Raw genomic sequence first — 19,355 nt, 5'->3', positions numbered from 1 at the left:
GGTCAATGAAATGTGGGCAGAAGTGATGTGTATCACATCCAGGCAGAAGCTTTAAGAACTGAGCATAGTTTGCCGTATTTCTTTTTCTTCTGCCAAGGGAACGTGTTTGTCAGCCTGGATCCTGGAGTGAAGATAAGGTAGAGCAGAATTGCAGTAGGCTACAATAAACATGGAGCATGAATGAAAAACAAACCTTTGCTGTAAGCCCCTGATCGTTCGGGGCTCTTTGTTATTGTAGCATAATCTATCCTGATAGATGTATTTTATGTTATTTCCTTCCTACTCTTTCTAACCTCCCAGAGGTCCCTCTTACCTAATGAAAAAAAGTCAAACTTCTTAGCCTGACATACAAAATTCACCTAGCCCTAACCAATCTTCCTCCTTTTATTTTTATTTTTTTGCCTTTAAAGTTATAATGAGACAAATGGCAGGTAATCACATTCGCCACATATTTAGCAAAATATTATGCATATTTGCAACTTGTACTTATTAATTACTTCTGTGAGTCAAGCCTCTGCTTAAGACCTAATAGAGGGTTTGACTAAGTCCATAAATGTGCTGGGCCTGGGTGGGGGGTGGGGGGTGGCTAGAGTAAACTCCTGCAAGAATCCATAGTCAGAAATTGACCCTGTGGGTTGATAACCAAGACAGAGCTGAGAGATCTGAAATGATTCTGCACTGAGATATGATGGTAGTGCAGGGGAATGGGGAAAATTACATAAAAGGAGGTCAGTAACTAAACCAGGATTGAGAAATGAGTGTGGTTCCCAGAAGTAAAGCCACAGAGAATTAAATGTCAAGTCTGAAAGATATATGGGGTGTTACAGACTGAACTGTGTCTCTCCAAAATTCATATGTTGACACCCTAACACCCAGTGTAACTAGATCTGGAAATAGAGCCTTTAAAGAGGTAACTAAGGTTGAACAAGGTCATAAGTGTGGGGCACTAATGTGCTTATAAGGTCTAGTGTCCTTATAAGAAGAGAGAGAGACACCAGGAGTATATGAGTGCAGGAAAAAAGGCCAGATGAAGACACAGTGAAAAGACAGTCATCTCCAGCTAAGGAGAAAAGGCTCAGGAGAAACCAATCCGGACAGCACCTTGGTCTTGGACTTCTAGCCTCTGCAGAGCTGGGAGAAAATTAGTTCTGTTATGCAAACCACCCAGTCTGTGGTACTTTGTTATAGTAGCCCTAGAAAACTACCACATGGCGTAAGCAAGGCGAAGGGTCCTACAGGCCAGGTCCTGGCCAAGAGAATTGTCAACACTCTGTTGTCACTGCAGCTTCCCTTCAGCCATACTCACTTCCTAACTTGGGCTCTCCACTATGTGAAATAAAATTCATATTTTATGGCAAGACAAGAAAAATTTAAACATAAAAGTTCTTCTCTGCTCTTTGGCCTCCCCTCTCCCCTCACTGTGCATTGTGTATCTGCATTACGCATCAATCAGACCTCCCCATCGGCAGGAACACCTGCTCAACCATTAAGAGCAGCATTCTCCTAGCACCAACAAGACAACCCCTTAAAAAAATCATAAAGCTTTTTGATCTTGTACAGGGTCACATGACCTACCACAATGACCCTTAGATCTGGATCATGTAAACTGTCAATAATACATCATTTCTGACAAAGCGTTCATCTCCAAAATTTACAAGCAGCTCATGCAGCTCAACATCAAAAAAACAAACAACCCAATCCAAAAATGGGCAGAACACCTAAACAGACATTTCTCCAAAGAAGATGTACAGATTGCCAACAAACACATGAAAGGATGCTCAACATCACTAATCATTAGAGAAATGCAAATCAAAACTACAATGAGGTATCACTTCATACCGGTCAGAATGGCCATCATCAAAATATCTACAAACAGTAAATGCTGGAGAGGGTGTGGAGAAAAGGGAACCCTCTTGCACTGTTGGTGGGAATGTAAATTGATACAGCCATTATGCAGAACAGTATGGAGGTTCCTTAAGAAACTAAAAATAGAACTACCATATGACCCAGCAATCCCACTACTAGGTATATGCCCTGAGAAAGCCATAATCCAAAAAGAGTCATGTACCACAATGTTCATTGCAGCTCTATTTACAATAGCCAGGACATGGAAGCAACCTAAGTGTCCATAGGCAGATGAATGGATAAAGAAGATGTGGCACATATACACAATGGAATATTACTCACCCATAAAAAGAAATGAAATTGAGTTATTTGTAGTGAGGTGGATGGACCTAGAGTCTGTCATACAGAGTGAAGTGAGTCAGAAAGAGAAAAGCAAATACCATATGCTAACACATATATACGGAATCTAAAAAAAAAGAAAAGCGTTCTGAAGAACCTAGGGGCAAGACAGGAATAAAGATGCAGACCTAGAGAATGGACCTGAGGACACGGGGAGGGGGAAGGGTAAGCTGGGACAAAGTGAGAGAGTGGCATGGACATATATACACTACCAAATATAAAATAGATAGCTAGTGGGAAGCAGCTGCATAGCACAGGGAGATCAGCTCGGTGCTTTGTGACCACCTAGAGGGGTGGGATAGGGAGGGTGGGAGGGAGACGCAAGAGGGAGGAGATATGGGGATATATGTATATGTATAGCTGATTTACTTTGTTATAAAGCAGAAACTAACACACCATTGTAAAGCAATTATACTCCAATAAAGATGTTAAAAAAATACATCATTTGATGTGCAGCCCTCTGTCTCAAAAAAACTTATATAACTGTATCTTAAAGTCTAATAGTGGAACAGTTCTCAGAGCTTTCTGAGATGCTCTTCCTGGGCTATAATCCTCAAATTTGGCTCAAATAAAATTTTCCACTTCTTTCTGAAATCAACTGATTAATTTTTCATCGACGACTACTCCAAGGGAATCGTGCCCCCTTTTGACAATGAGTATATTCTTGTCTCTTAGACTCCTTATAGGCAGGAGCTATGATATTTCTCTCCTATCAGCCAGAGATTTGTGCTATGTATAACAAGAAGGCTCATTTGATGCTTAAGAACTGATGAATGTGTTCTCTGGTCCTGCACCTGAATCAGAGGTTCTTACCTATGGAACCCCTGGGGTAGGGGCGTGGAGGGCAGTTCATGGATGAACTTTAGGAGCTTGCCCACAGCTTTCATCAGACTCTCAAAGGAAATCCGTGCCTTAAAATGTTGAAAACACACTTCAGCTTTGATACTGACTTTTGTTAGACCCTTCTGACCAAAGCTGCTGTTATCTGGGTCAGTTCATATGCAGGAATGTAACAATCTTTTTTTATCAAAATTCTCTCATCACATTTAGATAGCGGATAAGTTTCTAACTCTATTCCACAGCTCCATCTGTTAAGTGGGTATTGGTGTAGGTTTATTGTCCTCAGCTTCATGAGCTATAAACGATTTTAGAAATGACAGCTTCAGAAACAATAAAAGTTTGGATATCTGCCCATAAACATTCCCAAAATAAAGTCATACTTAAAAGACATTGCGGATTCAAGGTCCCTTTACTAACACACACACACACACACACACACACACACACACACACACACACACTTTTCTCTATTATCTAGTTACAAGAAATACAGTGGATCCTTTTAACCATGTTATAGATTAATAAGACCTAGAGCAAACATCCTGTATAACCGAGAGTTAAAATTCTCAAGCTTTGCCACCTACAAAGGAACTCTCAAAGTACATATTCACATTTGAGAGGTAAATCCAGATTGCTCTAACCAAGTTAATTTTTTTTTTGTTAGCATAGATTTCCGAAAGAAATTTATTTTTGCAAAGACATAAAATATCAATTTTAGTATTAGAGAAAATACTTCGGTTGGTCAAATCGTTTCCCCATAGCCCTCTAGCTAAAACTTTCTCTACATTTTCATTGAATTGCTGTAGTCCCCTGAAGCCAATTTCACGAAGCTATGTCAAGTAAATGGGGAATGTTGTTAGAAGAAGTTAGCATTTTGAGTTCCAGAGAAAACCGCCTTTAGCCAAGCCCAGGCAAAATCATCAGAAATGCTTGTCCTACATATCCAGCAATAGTCCCACCACACCTGTGGTCCTCGGGAGCCACTGGAGAAATGGTGCCTGTGTCTGCCACACTTCTCAGACCATGTGCACAGAAGCAGAGGGCCATCAGAGTCGAACACAGCCCACTCCTTTGATCCTTCTCTGAGGGGACTGATCACACCCTAGACCTGGGCTAAGGAAAAACATCCCATTGTCTGAGGCCAAAGGACACCACGTCATTTCATCCTGTGCCTGGGAAGGCGGCTTGGAACAAGTAATCCTGATTCTAGAGATGTTGAGACGATCCCAGCTGCACTGTGACTTGTTTTCGGTTCCTAGGCAAATTGCCCAGTTTCCTCCGCTCCCAAATTTCCCCAACTGCAAAACTGAGATAATTCTTGCTACCTTTCTCTTGTGGTGTTCTGAAAAATAAATAGGGCAAATGTTTCTAAAGTGCTTAAGGACAACTGACTGAGGGCATATTTGCCTAGAACTAGAGGTGGGGTTTTTTCTTTATTTTTGTTAATGTCGTTTTGCTTTTGGCCTGACTTTGGCATAAATGTAGAAAAATCTAAGTTAAATTAAATTTTAACCATTTATCTAAGGTTAATTGAGCATTTACAGTATGTAAAGCACTGTGCTAGGCACATAGAGAGTACAGAGGGGGCACGTCCCCACCCTCAGGGGGCTCACGGCTCCCTCAGAAGGAGGTGTTACAGCCTAGAAGTTGAGTAACACAGGCGCAGCAGTCAGCCACCACCTACGAGCCACAGACCCTGGAAAAATCACTCGGGTTCACCAAGCTCTGGTTTCCTCATGCAAATCATAATCACTAACATTTGAGTGTCTGCAGGGTGGCAGGAGGTGTTTACCTACTTAAAACACAGGACAGCCACCTGAGGTAGATACTCATATCATCCCCTTATTTGTATCCGTGTCTTATAGATAAGAATTCTGAAGCTTAGAGACATTACCTAACTTGTCCCAGGTCATATCCAGTTAGGAGCCAAGATGCAAACCCAAGCTGTGTGGCCTCAAACATGGAGACTTTCCCACTAAACCACACTATCATCAAATGGGTGTAATACTCACTTCATGTAGACTTGTGAGGGTCAACTGAAATGGATGCACTAAAAAACCGTTAGCCAGTGTCTGACGTAATAAATGTGCAATAAATGTAGCCGTCGCTGTGGAAGAGGTTAGATACATACATAAATAACCAGAAGGCCAAGTCTATTTCATGGCAAAACTCCTTCCAGACCAATCGTCATACAGAAGGTTGTGGTAGGGAGCTGTGTAGGGGGAAGAATAGTCTATGAACTGTAACGTTCCTGAACCGGCTTATGAATGAGCTACACTATGAAGGAGGAATGCTTCACATATATGTACATTTCTGAAGGTCACTTAAAGAAAGGTTGAAGTATCTGCAGTACCCTACTGTTACCAAATTCAGGCATATTCGTGAGAACAATTTTTGCAGAAGCAATGTAGAAATGCATCTGCTGCAATTATTCTTACCCCTTCCTTAAGCCCCACCCCACCGATTTCCTTTAGGAAGAAACCACAGCATGGAGTTTCTTTTCAGTCTTAAAATAAAAATTCCCCCAAAAGGGATCCCGCTTGTAAAACCTTTTAGAGTTGTTTGAAAAAGACAAGAAAAAGGCATACGGAGCCAAGTGCTTATATTCTGGCCAAGTTACGAGCCTCTGAGAACAAGAGCTTGAGGGGAGAACTGTTAACCCGTTCTCTCCGGCAGAATGAGCTCTCTCCCTGTAGGTCTGCGCTGCCTGTAAAGCTGAGCGCGCCCTCGCCCTTGGAGTGAGAGGCTAGCCCGCTGGAGAACTGCAGGAATCTGCAACAAAAACGATGACAGTCTGAAATACGTCCCTGTGCCAACCTCCAAATTCGTCTGTCACCTCAGACCCTGAGTAGTTGACAGAGCAGCAGAATTTCAACTCCAATAGACCTGAATGTGTTTCTGGGCAAAGAAGCAGAGCTAACGAGGAAAGAGATTCAAAGAGTATTGGGCGTTTGTGAAACTTATTTCCTGACTGTGTGCAAAGACAGGATTCAGCTTCAATTTTCTGCCAAGGCTCTGGGTCCAGCCACCTACCTGAAGGTAAATTTTAATAAGTTTACTGTATTTGTTAACCTGATTTGCATGATCTGATAAAGATGTCTAATATTTTTGCCTAATACAAAGCCATTTTTTAACAACAAGAACAAAAGAACCCTTTTGCATGATTTACAGAAAAGCTACTTACCAGGGAATTTTAACACTTGAATTCATGTTTCCTTTTCTTCTCCAAGATTATATAGTAAGAACTAATAAATGATGTTTAGAAATGTAGAAATGTTGTTGGCCAGACTAGCATTCAGATCTTGGTGAAGTCTGAAATCCTGAAATGTGTTTTATAGAAATAGTTTACTAAATGTATTAAATAAATCAAAAGGAAAGTAGTTGTTAAAAAAAAAAAAAACTTTCAAATCAAAGTAATTTGGGTGTTTTCCATGTTTAAATTATCTGAAGTTATTCAGTCACCACCACTGTCCCAGTCTGTACCTAACAGCAATGTAGAAATGGAACATTTTGCTTTTCCAAAAGGTAAGAAAATCCCTATAATACTATATTTTCCTTTGATTATTTTTTAGTTATTGTGATTATTTTTTCCTGACTCCCTTTTATAGTTTTCTGACTCACTGTCTCTTGTCATCTTCTATCATTTTTTAGGATACACACACACACACACACACACACACACACACACACACACACATACATAAAATTTCTAATTCCTAACGATGTCTAATTTAGCAAGGGAAAAATGAGGGAGGGGAATCAAAGAGCTAAAAAATTATGATAACTCCTATATTGTAAGGTACCTTCATTTCTGGCTCTATCTTCTAAAATAAAACAATAATGCAAGTCACGCTCCGTCATTCCTCCTGGGTATTAGAGGTCACCTTGCAGGAGAAAACCATGTTTTCAACTGCAGATCAATGCTGTTGATACTATAACCAAGAGGTAGTACAGAGAGAGTATCTCTTTTGAACTGCCTTTAATCTGCACAGAGGTTAAATATGTCACCTTGGCATTATATCTGAGCTCCCCTCTGGCCCAGGGCCTAAGTACACTGAATAGAAATGTTCACTTGGTCCAACTCAGCAGAAATCCTTTTTTTTTTGATTCTCCCCTTTCTCATGGATACCAGTTTTTTTCAATTCACAGCTTATTCAGCTAAACATTGATGGGTACATTAACTATGAATATTAAAAAAAAAAAAGGACACCCCTCTCAGGAAACATTTAAGTTTATATTTCTATCCATTTAACAAGATCCAACAAGGCACAGCAGTCTGTTTCATCTGCTTATCATCCAATCAAACAATGCTGCTTTCCACATTTTGGAAAAGAATATGTACACGTTATTAATGAATCTTGCCTTTTTTCTTTCAGGGAATCTTTGTACAGCCATTTAGTAATTTGAGTACTGGGGTTTCCTTCCAGGTCCTTTGGTATTTAATCCCCAATAGGCTCTTATGCACAGTTTCACTTATCAACTAAGTAAAAATAATAAATAGGGAGGACGGAAATGAAATAAATAGTGATATATCTGGACAACTCCAAAATATTCTTCATTTCATTTCCTCTTGACAGCTTATTATTTTTATTCAGTTGATATGTAACGGTACACAAGCATTGCTATTTCAGCTAAGTTTAGCACAAGGTCCAGAACATGTTGGGAATCTTTTTCCACCAAGAACATAAGCGACTGTTTTTCAGACTTCAGATGCCCTTTTCCCTCACATATCATTCTGGAACACCCTTCAGTGAAGGAGAAGGGGGGCCCAGAAATCCAGGAGAACTTCCCCAGTAGGTCTGGCTGCCCAAGAGATGCCCAATTAGGCCAGGGTCTGGTTCAAACAGGGCCCACAGAGCATCTTCCCCCAAAGGCTGGGCTTGCACAGGTAGTACCACCTGAGGCTAGCCTGATTTTTATCTTGGGCATCGAAAGATGATCAGAGGGCTTTCCTGGTGGCGCAGTGGTTGAGAGTCCATCTGCCGATGCAGGGGACACGGGTTCGTGCCCCGGTCCGGGAAGACCCCACATGCCGCGGAGCGGCTGGGCCCGTGAGCCATGGCCGCTGAGCCTGCGCGTCCAGAGCCTGTGCGCGGCAACGGGCGAGGCCACAGCGGTGAGAGGCCCGCGGACCGTAAAATTAATTAATTAATTAATTAATTAATTAAAAAGATGATCAGAAGTTTGGGGAACAGAGTGTGTGGTCTCGACTGATCGTAAGGAGATGGTGTAATAAAGTGAATAAGATCATGGGCTCTAGAAACTTACAGATCTGGTTTATATCTGGGCTTTCCCAGGGTCTGTGACTTTGCACAGATGACACTTTGAACCTCCGTGCCCTCATTTGCCAAAATGGGGATCATAAAATTAGTTACTACCTTGGAGATTTGTTGTGATAAACGAGGAAAACAGCTATGTCTGGTACGTTTGAATCAATCTATCGATCATAGCTGATATTAAAGCACTAGTCTACCTATATGTCCCGAATGGAACTCTGTAGAAAGGGAATTTACTCTAAGATTTCCCTCAGGGTTTCTTCCTTGTACTTACACACTTTGCTGTATAATAAAATGTCAATGCCAGGTCTATGCCTCAGAGTCAGCCCGACAGAGCAGATAGAGCATGGGTTTCAGCGTCTAACACGCCTCAGTCTGAATCCTGGCTCTGCCTCTTTGTGAGCTTAGGCAGTCACTTCACACCTCCAGGACTCAGTTTACCCATCTATTAAGCAAATAGTGATAATAATACCCACAATGGGGTCATTGTAGGAATTAAATAAGATGCTTTTTAAATGTCAGGTATAGCACCTGGCAGAGTACTAGACACACAGTGAGGAAGTGTTTGATTACACACTTGGAATAATTTTTCTACACACAGTGAGGAAGTGTTTGATTACACACTTGGAATAATTTTTCTACACACAGTGAGGAAGTGTTTGATTACACACTTGGAATAATTTTTCTACACACAGTGAGGAAGTGTTTGATTACACACTTGGAATAATTTTTCTGGCAGTAATAGTGGGGGTCAAAAAGGAAATATTCATTGAATTGTCTTTTTTTTATCTAAAGAAATGGAAAAATAAATCTGACACTACCGTATGCCCTTGAGAGGGCCTCAGCCTGAAGTATTTATTACTGAGTCCTTACTGCTTCATCCATTAGTAGCTTCTTAATGGCCAAGTCAAACGAAACCACAGTGAGTCTTCTGTTTCAGATTGCCATTAAGAGGAATGAGGCGAAATGATGCTTTGCCCTCAACTCTGTTTTATTGGCCTACCTGGAGGGGGGAAAAGGCCCGAACATTTCTCCTTTCTTATCTTTTCTAAAGGCAGGAATAGGGGTTTTGACTTGCTCTAGGGGGTATCTTTTTCCTCTCTAACTGAAATTCAAACAAAAGGGTTTGTTTTTTGTTTTTCTGTTTTTGTAAACCTCTCCTCTGTGTTCCTAGAATTGAAGTGTCAGCTGCTTTTTCTGTAGCAGGAGCAGCCTGTAGTCATAGCAATGAAAGGGGACAGAGAGGCTCGAGTTTCACAGCCCTCTCTGTGAAATAACTCTTAGTCTGCTTTAAAAATCCTTGAGAAATGAAGTCCCCCATCCTGGCTTGTTTCCTTCCTATTATGCAACCAACTTATGTACGCCAAACATTTCCTTTAAAGAGTCAGTGAATTGGTGTTAAGAAAATGAACAAGAAAGCTACGACACGGTGCCCAGTTTACTGTCGAGTGCAGGGAAAAGCAACCGGGAAGGCAAAGGAGGAGAAAGAGACAGGACCTCACTTTGTAGGACAGGCTGGGCCCCACACTAAAGCCATTTCCCGAGTCCCCGCTACCGCCTCCCACCTTCACGATGTGCTTATCCAGGTGATTATCAATCAAGGGGACTCAGGGGCAGGCTGCCTGGACTGGAATCCTGGCACTTACACTCTCTAGTTTTTTGTCTTATCCACTCTGCCTCATCTTCTCATATGTAAAAGAGAGATAATAATGGTCATAAAATTGTCATGGGAATTGAATGAGATACTCTATGTAAGGCTCTTATTACAGGATCTGACCAGTGGTAAAGGTTGGCCGTGAAGTTCACCAAACCTCAGTTTCCCCTACTTCTTCAACGGGGATAACAGCTAATTCATAAGACTGTTGTAGGATTAACTGAAACAATGGATGGAAGTGCTCAAGAAGTAGTCGTTCTTTTAATACTTTTCTCATTTGGTCTAACTCTGATAAGAATGGCTTTTTTTGAACTTGGAATCTCCCAGTGAGGAAACTGCAATGAAAACAGGCCTCAGAATTATCCTTGTATAAACAGGAACCATTGAATTTCTTAAAAGGATAAAAGGGAATAATTAAGGATTTTTACATTTATAAGGAGTAAAAGAGATTCTTCTCATCTTGATTAACACTAGGGCAAAATGTATCAAAACGTCTTATCTTTCATTAAAATACTTTTTATTAAAATTTCTGTTTTAGTTTCTCCAGAGTTTTCCAGGTCATGAAATAAGTAATATTTTTATCTTATGTCTCAAACAACTAATGTACTCAGTTCTATTCTGTGTGAAATGCCAGGGATGCTACAGGAACAAACAGAGAATGGCTGTGCTCTTGTGGTACTTACTGTGTAGTTAGGGAGACAGTCGTTAATCAAATTATCACATTAATAAAAACTGCATTCGTGAAAAAGAAAATATATGTGTGTGTGAGTGTGTGTGTGTGTGTGTATAACTGAGTCACTTTGCTGTCCAGCAGAAATTAACACAAGATCGTAAATCAACTATACTTTGATAATTTTTTCTCAAAAGTACATTTGCCCAAACATAAGCTGACCTCAAATACAAAGCCACCTTCATTTTTCTAATAAAAAGGTCCTCAGGCAAAATCTTTGGCCAACCTAAATACACACACGGATGGATAATATTGGAAGGTATGCTTAGGACGCTTACTCTATTGTTACAAATACATTATTTTAAATCTCATTTCATTTAAAATATTTTATACCTATGAAAATGACTTTTTTATTCTCATATTTCATGAAATGATTTTGTTAACACTCTCTCTATGCCTCTTTAACAACACTGTCTGTGTTCACTGGAGTCACTCTGTAACTGTCTAATAGAGAGTAGTGCATCATCAATCCTCTGCAAGCTGTTTATAACTCACTTCTCAGAAATCTGCTAGCGCTGCAGATTTGAGCCCCAAGCATAGATTCTCATTCCATGGTGATGATCTCTACATATTAATTACCTCCTACATGGCTTTTTCCAGTACTCTTTAAAGGGCTTATTGAAAACCGCTTGAGTCTCTAAAGTGTGGTTTTCTAAAACTGTGTCATTCCAACAGTTGCAAAAATGAAGTCATACCTCAAGAATAATTGCTAAATCTGCTTTAAATATCTTTATCTCCTTTTCCATCGTGCGGGTGACCTTCCTAAGAACAAAAATAAACATTGCTTGAGATCATTTCAGGCCTTTTGCCTGAAATGGTACTTTGTTGTTCAAAATGAAGTAATTGAGACAATATCCTTTTATGCGAGAGACCTCAGAAGTGCTAAAATATAGGGCACATCCCTTTTGTTATAGCATGATTTTGGGGGGCGAAAAAGTATGCTTTTTAAGCTGAAATAAGTGTTAAGAAGGAAAAGCACCTTTCTTCTAAGAAAGCACGTAAGGATCCCGACTTCCACTCAAGGTCAGGTATGGCTTTCCTTGATCGGAAGCCTAAATAGAGGTTAGCCCTGTGGGAGGTGTGCATGCTGGGCAGTGGCAGCTGGAGCAAGTGGATGCTGACAAGAGAAGTCTGAGCGTGCAAAGATCCTGTGGCAGGAGGGACCGTAGACTGAGGAACAGAGAGAAGGCCAGATCCTCTGAGAGGAAGGGGTAGAGCAGTGGGAGATGTGAAGCCCTAAAAGGATTTGTCCTCTGCTTGATTCATGTTTAATGCTGAATTCTGGTTAGACTGAAAGTTCCGACGGGCATGAACCGTATCTATCCCTAGCCTAGACTCACATAGTGGTAGGTTCAGTCAGGCAGGATGACAGACAGTTGCAGTCAGAGCCCTAGAAAAGTCTGCATCTTTGAGTCTGAGTGTATCGTATACACTGGCAGGACTGGGACACTTCGATGTCAAATGGCGACTCCGCAGAGAACTCAAAATAGAAAGCCATCTTTCTTAAATCTTCAGATTCATTTAACGCCAAGCTATAGAGCTCTCCCAAGAGACTCAGTCATACTTTAAAAGCCCTAAAGCAACAGCGTTAAGTCTGGATCAGGTAACAACATGTATACGTTAGCCAAAATATGACTAAGGGGTTTGCTCTCTGATAATGAAGCCTTTGGCCGTCATGTAAAGTCAGGATGAAGGAGAATGTTCTGTCTGAGTCTGATTATGAAGCAAAATGATAATAATCATTTTGTTTACTACATTTCCCTGAAAGGAAATTTTTCCATAGTTATAATACTTGCTAAAAATAGTAGCCTACAGTCTTCCCCTGATATAAACAAACTCACCAAAAGATACCTGGCCTTATTTGGAAATGTAGAGGTACATACTCCAGGAAACAAGATGCCAGTCATAAGAAGAAAAGTAAAGTAACAGGGAAAACAGAAAGGGCAAACCTCTCCTTTTTCTGCACATATGTACGTCATTCTCAGTTCTTCTGACCTTAGACAAGGTAAGACAAACAGATCACGTAGTCATCGTCTGCCTTGAAAACCAAAAATACTGAAGGAAGTTTCCTTGGTCTCCAAGAGAAGGAGGGGGACTTATACGTTTGGTTGAGGCTGCCAAGGAAGGAGCCAACAACGGGGGGTGGCAGAGCAAGGGGGAGGGTTAGGGAAAATACTGGCTGCCTGAGGAGCTCCAGGCAGCATGAAGGAAATTCAGTTAAAAAAACTACCAACACTAAACTTTCCAAGGAGTCATTGACATAGCCAATACAAGAGATGGAAAAGAGTAGACTCCAAGCCTGTTCCTGCCTTTAAAAGTATGGATGGCCATGTTTCCACTCTGGTTCAGTGGTCAGACAGCTTGTTAATGCTTAGGAGGAGAAGAAAGAGCAAGGAGATAAGAAGAGAAAAGAGACCTAGCGAGACAAGGAGTGCCCAGTGGAGATAGATGGTTAGGTTAAGTAGATTTACGTGGCAAGGCAACAAGCAGAACTTCAAAAATAAAATTCACCATTTTAAATGTGAATTTCAATTAACATTCTTTTTAAAAACTGTAACAACTGAAAAGAAATCAAATACAAACACCTTCTCTGACATAACTGCATTCCAGTGTAAACTTCTAGAAAATATTATGGAAACTGAAATGGAACCAATACAACTAAGAACTCAAAATGAACCACAGTACCCAAAAATATATTCTGGTTGTTTGTGTAAGTTCATTCCTAAATCTAGATGGAGAATGATGTTCTAGAATGTTCCAAAGTTTAGGTGCCCTCCGCTTCTCTAGGAGATAGAAGTTTCAGGACGCCAAGAGACAGAGAGACCAAGAGTCAGAGGGTTTCATTCGGAGGAATGTCCTATGTTTCCTACCAAATGCCAAGAAATCTTTAGCTATCACTTGCACTGCTTTGCACCCTCAACCTGAAGGACCACACACTCAGTCTTGGAGGCCAGAGTTGACATTGTTCCATCAGAGGTCGGGGCCTTTCAGACCAGTCTCTGCAGGCTTGGCTGGCTACCTTTCCAGCTAGAGGAAAGAATATTCAGGCCCTTTTCTCTGTTTTTTCCAGGGACAGAACTCATAGACCTGCTGAGAAATCTAATTACAACCTCCTTTCATGGTGAAATCCAGTTACAGCCTCTCCCATGGTGAAGGCCAATCCTTTTGATACAAAAGGAAACTAAACAAAGGGGTTTCAGACACGGGGGGATGTGTCTGTGTTCTGCCTTCTCTCTTAGGCAACTATGCAGAAAGGTTGCAGTGACCTTGACCGGCCTTACTTAGGAATGATGGTCATACTATTACTACCCCCATTCCCATAAGAAGGAAAAATATGTTCATATCTGATGCCAGGAGTTTCTGGAGATTTCCTCCAGGATCCATTAGCTGAGCAAAGCAAAATCGTCCACAGACACATTTTTGATTCAGCAAGATGACTTCTCTTTTTGAATTTGGAATGTCATGTCAAACAAGAAAAAAAAGTAGTGAGTTATTTAAGCCAGTATCCTCCTATAATCTTTTCCTGACGTCTTTCGCGCCCTGTGCCACCCATTCCCTTAAGGATAAGGAGAAACTGCAGTGCTAAAAGAAGGGTCACCCCAAATTCCTCAAACTTAATTGAGATAAATGGAGATAGTTCTCGAAATAGTCATTTATGGAAATACATATTTTACAAATACCTGGCAAAACTCTATAATTGTTGAAACAATAAAACTACCAACCACATTCTAATCAGATCTCTATCACTACAACATAACCACTGTAGTCCACTGAATATGTATAAGACCTGGATTTGCAGCTTATCCCCCCAAATGGGCAAAATTTTTAGGAGCATCCAATCAACTCATAAGTTTTTAACTAAATATGAGTGGAATATGAACAGGTAAATGCTTTTGTTCTGTTTTAATAGGATAAAGTTTACCATAGGTTCAATAATACTGATATGCCCATAGAGTTAATAAAAAGTAAATAAACAAGGATAAGAATCCACCATTCATAGTTATCCTCAAAGAGCACCAAAAGTAATGCATTTTTACCACACTTGATTCAACTTGAGTTACCTAATCATCTGTATAATATGATAGAGACCCAGTGGGAAGGTGGCCTGAAATCTACAAAAGCCAGAAGAATTAATCTTGATTATGGGTCAAAGAAAACTTGTAGCTGGTTTCAAGACACCATGATTGGTCAGATCTTCATGCTGTCTTAGCACAATGGAATCATTTTTAACTCTCAAGCCATTTGTTTAGTGGATTTCCCAACCTTTTATTGGAGACCAAGCAACTTTGAGCTAACTCTAAATCTACACAGCATTCTGTTGGAATTCAGAAGAAACAAAACACAAATGCTGAACCCCAAGGGTCTTCTTTCCTTCTCCTTTTCTTCCCTGCTCCCCAATTCCAGCACACGTAACAGCAGGCTTTGAGGACCTCACACCGGGTATAGATGAAGCTCTTTCTAGGAAAACTCCTCAGTAATTTCCTAAAATACAGGTAGAGGAAACTACTGGAAGCTTTTGCTTTAAACTGGGAGCTTCAAGATTTGGGCATAGACCTCGGCATTCCCAGCGACCATGCATTCAGTAGCTTCTTGGATAGTAAAGGGGGAGGGAGGGGTGGGAAGTGACAGCACCGGGTCACCGATAAAAACAACAGATTGATGTCTTCTTGCGACAGGAAAACAATTTAAAGTGATTGATTTCAAAAGCAAATAAATGTTTTCTTATAATTTGAAAACTACTCTGGGTAGGAATGTTGGAGGTTACTATAGCCTGAGATCTGACTAACTTCTTTTCTTTTCCAAACGACGGCACACAAAATTCCAGCCCCCACTTACTCTACATTTGGTTCTTTATTGTTTTATTGTTCTTAAATCCCGTATTTAGATGGTGGCCACAGTAAGGTCTGAGGTGGTGGTCATGGCTGGAGGTGGCTGACTCACCTTATGCTTCCCAGCATCTTGTTAACAGGGTTAATATCTGTAGACATCCGTAGCCCAGCCAGTTACTGGATGTGCTATGTACATTTCAGTGCCATGAAACCCCAAATAGTCATTATCCAAAAAGAATTAACAACAGACTCCCTTGTGCAGCATTATTCATGCAGAATACAGTTTTGCTTCAATGTGGCTAATTAGACTACTCTCTCCCTCTCTCTCTCTCTCTCTTTTTTTTTTTTTTTTTTTGGCTGTACCATGCAGCATGCGGGGATCTTAGCTCCCTGACCAGGGAAGGAACCTGTGCCTCGGGCAGTGGAAGCGTGAAGTCCTAACCACTGGACTGCCAGGGAGGTCCTAATTAGACTACCCTTGATTAGGCAAATTTCTACACATTCTGGGACTAACAAGCCCAAACCAGTATATTTAGAACAATGTTTAAAATGTTTAGTCAGACTAAGCTACTGAATTGGGTTTCCTTTGGTGTGGGAAAGGACTATAATGGAAGGGAAAAGAACAAAGAGACTGATTTATTTCCCAAGTCTCCAGAGTAATCCTGCTCTCATAACATTCAAGCAATTACATGAAAAGAGAAATAGGAGGGTAAAGTGAAAATGCCAAGTTCCAACACAAAACACTCCCAGAGCTAGACGCCCATGTTTCTTTCTAAAACTCTTCGATTCTAGAACACCTTCAGATCCTGGGTGAAATCAAGTTTATTGAGTGCTAGTCACATGTTAATACCTTGTAACTTTTGATTCTCTCCAAAGGTGAGGACTGCTATGCTCCATTTAAAAAGAAATAGGTGCACCTGCTAAGGCAATGTAAGGAAGGAAAAACTTTTTCCTCTACCCTCTTAAATTCAGTAATTGGGGCCTGCAAATTAAACGGACAAAATACAGATTAATAGGAGAAAAACGTTTATTTATATGCATAGAGAGGCCAACAAAAGTAGCTGGCTCCTTAAACTGTTAAAGGCTTACCGACCTAATTTGGTAGGAGAAAGGGAAGGGAGAGAAACAGCTTCTGTGGCAAGAACAAAAGGATTTTTTAGGAAAGACAAATGGGTTTTTAGAACAAACTGGAGATACGAGAGTTTATGATATTTGTCATAAAGGTATAAGTGGTTTTTCTGTCTTTTTCAAGGTGATAAAACTGCCCTGGAGAGGAAACTGGTAGATTTACCCTTGTTCTGTCTACTGGGAATAGAGCCACCCTGAAGAGGGAATGTATGGTAGTTCTCATTTCTCAGAAGTTTCTGCTTTTAGTCAGACAAGGGATGCTCTGAGAAGGCTTCGCTGTTGAATCTCAAATGCCTTCATCTTCAAATAATCTTTATACAAACCCATAGCAACTATAGAAAGACTTGAAACAGGGCATCACTGGGGAGCAGGGCACAGCTTTGCTGGCAGGGGGTCTGAATTATATTCAAACCCATGAATCCTAAATTTGGATCAAGTACTGTGGGTCAAGGTCTAGCAAGGAAATGACAGATCCCGGCAGGAAAACTGAATTTGGGGATTTGAGGAGAGTGGAATTAAGGGACGATTGACTGAAGAATGGGCAGGGCATAGAGAAGTCTCAAGGTGTTGTAGGAATAGACTAGTGAAAGCTAAGCTTGTACGAGCCAGGGACACTGAGAGGGGCTGTGACCTTCCAGAGAGGGACACAGTCACAGAGACGGCGCTGAGAAAATACACACCCTGGTTTTACTCTCCTCCTTCCCTCAAATCTCTCCTGCCAGGTCATCCCATTGGCTGAACTCAACAGAAACCATCGTGCAAGAGAACCTGATGCTACAGTTCACACAGGCCCTGCGACAGCTCAGGGCGGAGAAGGCAGGAGAGTGGGTGTGGAGTGGATTTGGGGGGAGCAAGTGGAAGATATCTGGATATTCAGAGAAAAATAATCTCTTCCCAATGCGGGAAAGGCAGAATGTACAGCTGTAGACAAGCCGTGTCTTCTCCTTGCTTGAATAAATCTTCCAGGGCTTCCCCTCTGAGGGCATAAATAAGCCTAGGTTTTCACCCTGTTTTCAAAGAACTCCTCAAACCTCAGCCACTGAATCCGCTGGGGTTTATTGTACCTGCTTCTTTCACAGAAGGCAGGTAATGAGTAACATTGTACCACTGGGCGAGCAGTCTCTCCCCTATTCAGTGTGTTGGCTCTCAATAAGGCACCCGAGAAGCATGATGAATCCTGAAGGCACTCCTGCTTGAAGTGAACGCTTTCATTAGCGGTTCGCACAAAAACTACTCATCAAAGCCCACCGCTGTTCCCCAGCGGGTCCCAGCGCCATGAGAATGAGGCTACTTGGAACTGTTCTTAGGTATGATTTGCTGTTTTTCTTAATCCCGGAAGATAATTACCCCAGTAAGTAATTCTTGGTACTTTCACAGAGCTGAAACACTTGAAATTCTTCTCCCAACCAGCTGAACTTAACGACCGACTTACTATATTAACTAAAGAAGAGAGACAATTTCCATTGAATCCAAAGACGTTTTATATGCTGGTAGAGTTTAACTAATAAGGGAAATTCAAATAAGAGTAGTCAGAGGAGAAAGCTAAGAACCTGGCATTCAGAGAAAAGAAATTTTAAGCAGGTTGAGAATAAAATAACTTAGGGGGTAGAGAGAAGAGTTAAATGCAGAAAAAGAATAGGACTCATGTAACTGATCATTTTAGGGGCTAGGGAGGTCTCAAAGGTGAATTGTCATGCAATTAGCATTATGAAGCAAATCATTCAGATATTACTAAGTCCTGCAACATGACAAATGCCACAGGCATTCAGGTGAACATCACTTGTGAAGCAGAGGTTTACACAATGTGTGGGACCTTCTTTTTCATTTTTTAAATATTTATTGATTGCTTGATATTTCGGCTGCATCGGGTCTTAGTTGCGGCATGAGGGATCTTCATTGCAGCATGTGGGGTCTTTAGTTGTGGCATGCAGACTCCTAGTTGTGGCATGCATGCAGGATCTTGCTCCCTGACCAGGGATCGAACCCAGGCCCCCTGCATTGGGAGCGTGGAGTCTTAGCCACTGAACCATCAGGGAAGTCCTGGGACTTTTTCTTTTTTCTTTTTTAAATAAAAACATAAAAATAAAAGAAGAACCTCCTTTTAAAACATGCATGCATGGGCTTCCCTGGTGGCACAGTGGTTCAGAATCCGCCTGCTAATGCAGGGGACATGGGTTCAAGCCCTGGTCCGGGAAGATCCCACATGCCGCAGAGCAAATAAGCCCGTGCACCACAACTACTGAGCCTGTGCTCAAGAGCCCGTGAGCCACAGCTACTGAGCCCGTGAGCCACAACTACTGAAGCCCGTGTGCCTAGAGCCCGTGCTCCACAACAAGAGAAGCCATCGCAATAATAAGCCTGTGCACCACAACAAAGAGTAGCCCCCACTCTCCGCAACTAGAGAAAGCCCGTGCGCAGAAACAAAGACCCAACACAGCCAAAAATAAATAAATAAATATTTTTAAAATGCATACATAATTACAGTAACAGATTCCAATATAAATCTTTCAAAATCTGACAGATCTAGAAGATAAAAATTTAGCTGGACCATAGAGGATCTGAGTATTGAAATCAACCAGCTCAATTTAATAGATGTGTATAGAACTTTGAAACGTACAAATACAGAACATGCTTTTTTTTTTACCTATGTCAAT

The 19,355-nt window shown here is 41.1% G+C and overlaps 1 protein-coding gene across 1 annotated transcript in view; it reads left to right on the top strand.

The window, feature by feature from the left end:
* The first annotated feature begins 5,617 nt into the window (after positions 1–5,617).
* The window catches only part of SPARCL1 (SPARC like 1), a 42,947-nt gene continuing 29,209 nt past the window's right edge, over positions 5,618–19,355 (top strand). Inside the window, exon 1 of the mRNA XM_060147543.1 lies at positions 5,618–6,123. The gene's annotated coding sequence lies outside the window, so the exon portion shown is untranslated. The remainder of the gene's footprint in view (positions 6,124–19,355) is intronic.

Source organism: Lagenorhynchus albirostris, chromosome 4 (assembly GCF_949774975.1).
Source record: "Lagenorhynchus albirostris chromosome 4, mLagAlb1.1, whole genome shotgun sequence".
NCBI classification, from domain to species: domain Eukaryota; kingdom Metazoa; phylum Chordata; class Mammalia; order Artiodactyla; family Delphinidae; genus Lagenorhynchus; species Lagenorhynchus albirostris.
The sequence above is the reverse complement of the archived record's forward strand: the minus strand, read 5'-3'. Positions and strand labels throughout refer to the sequence as shown.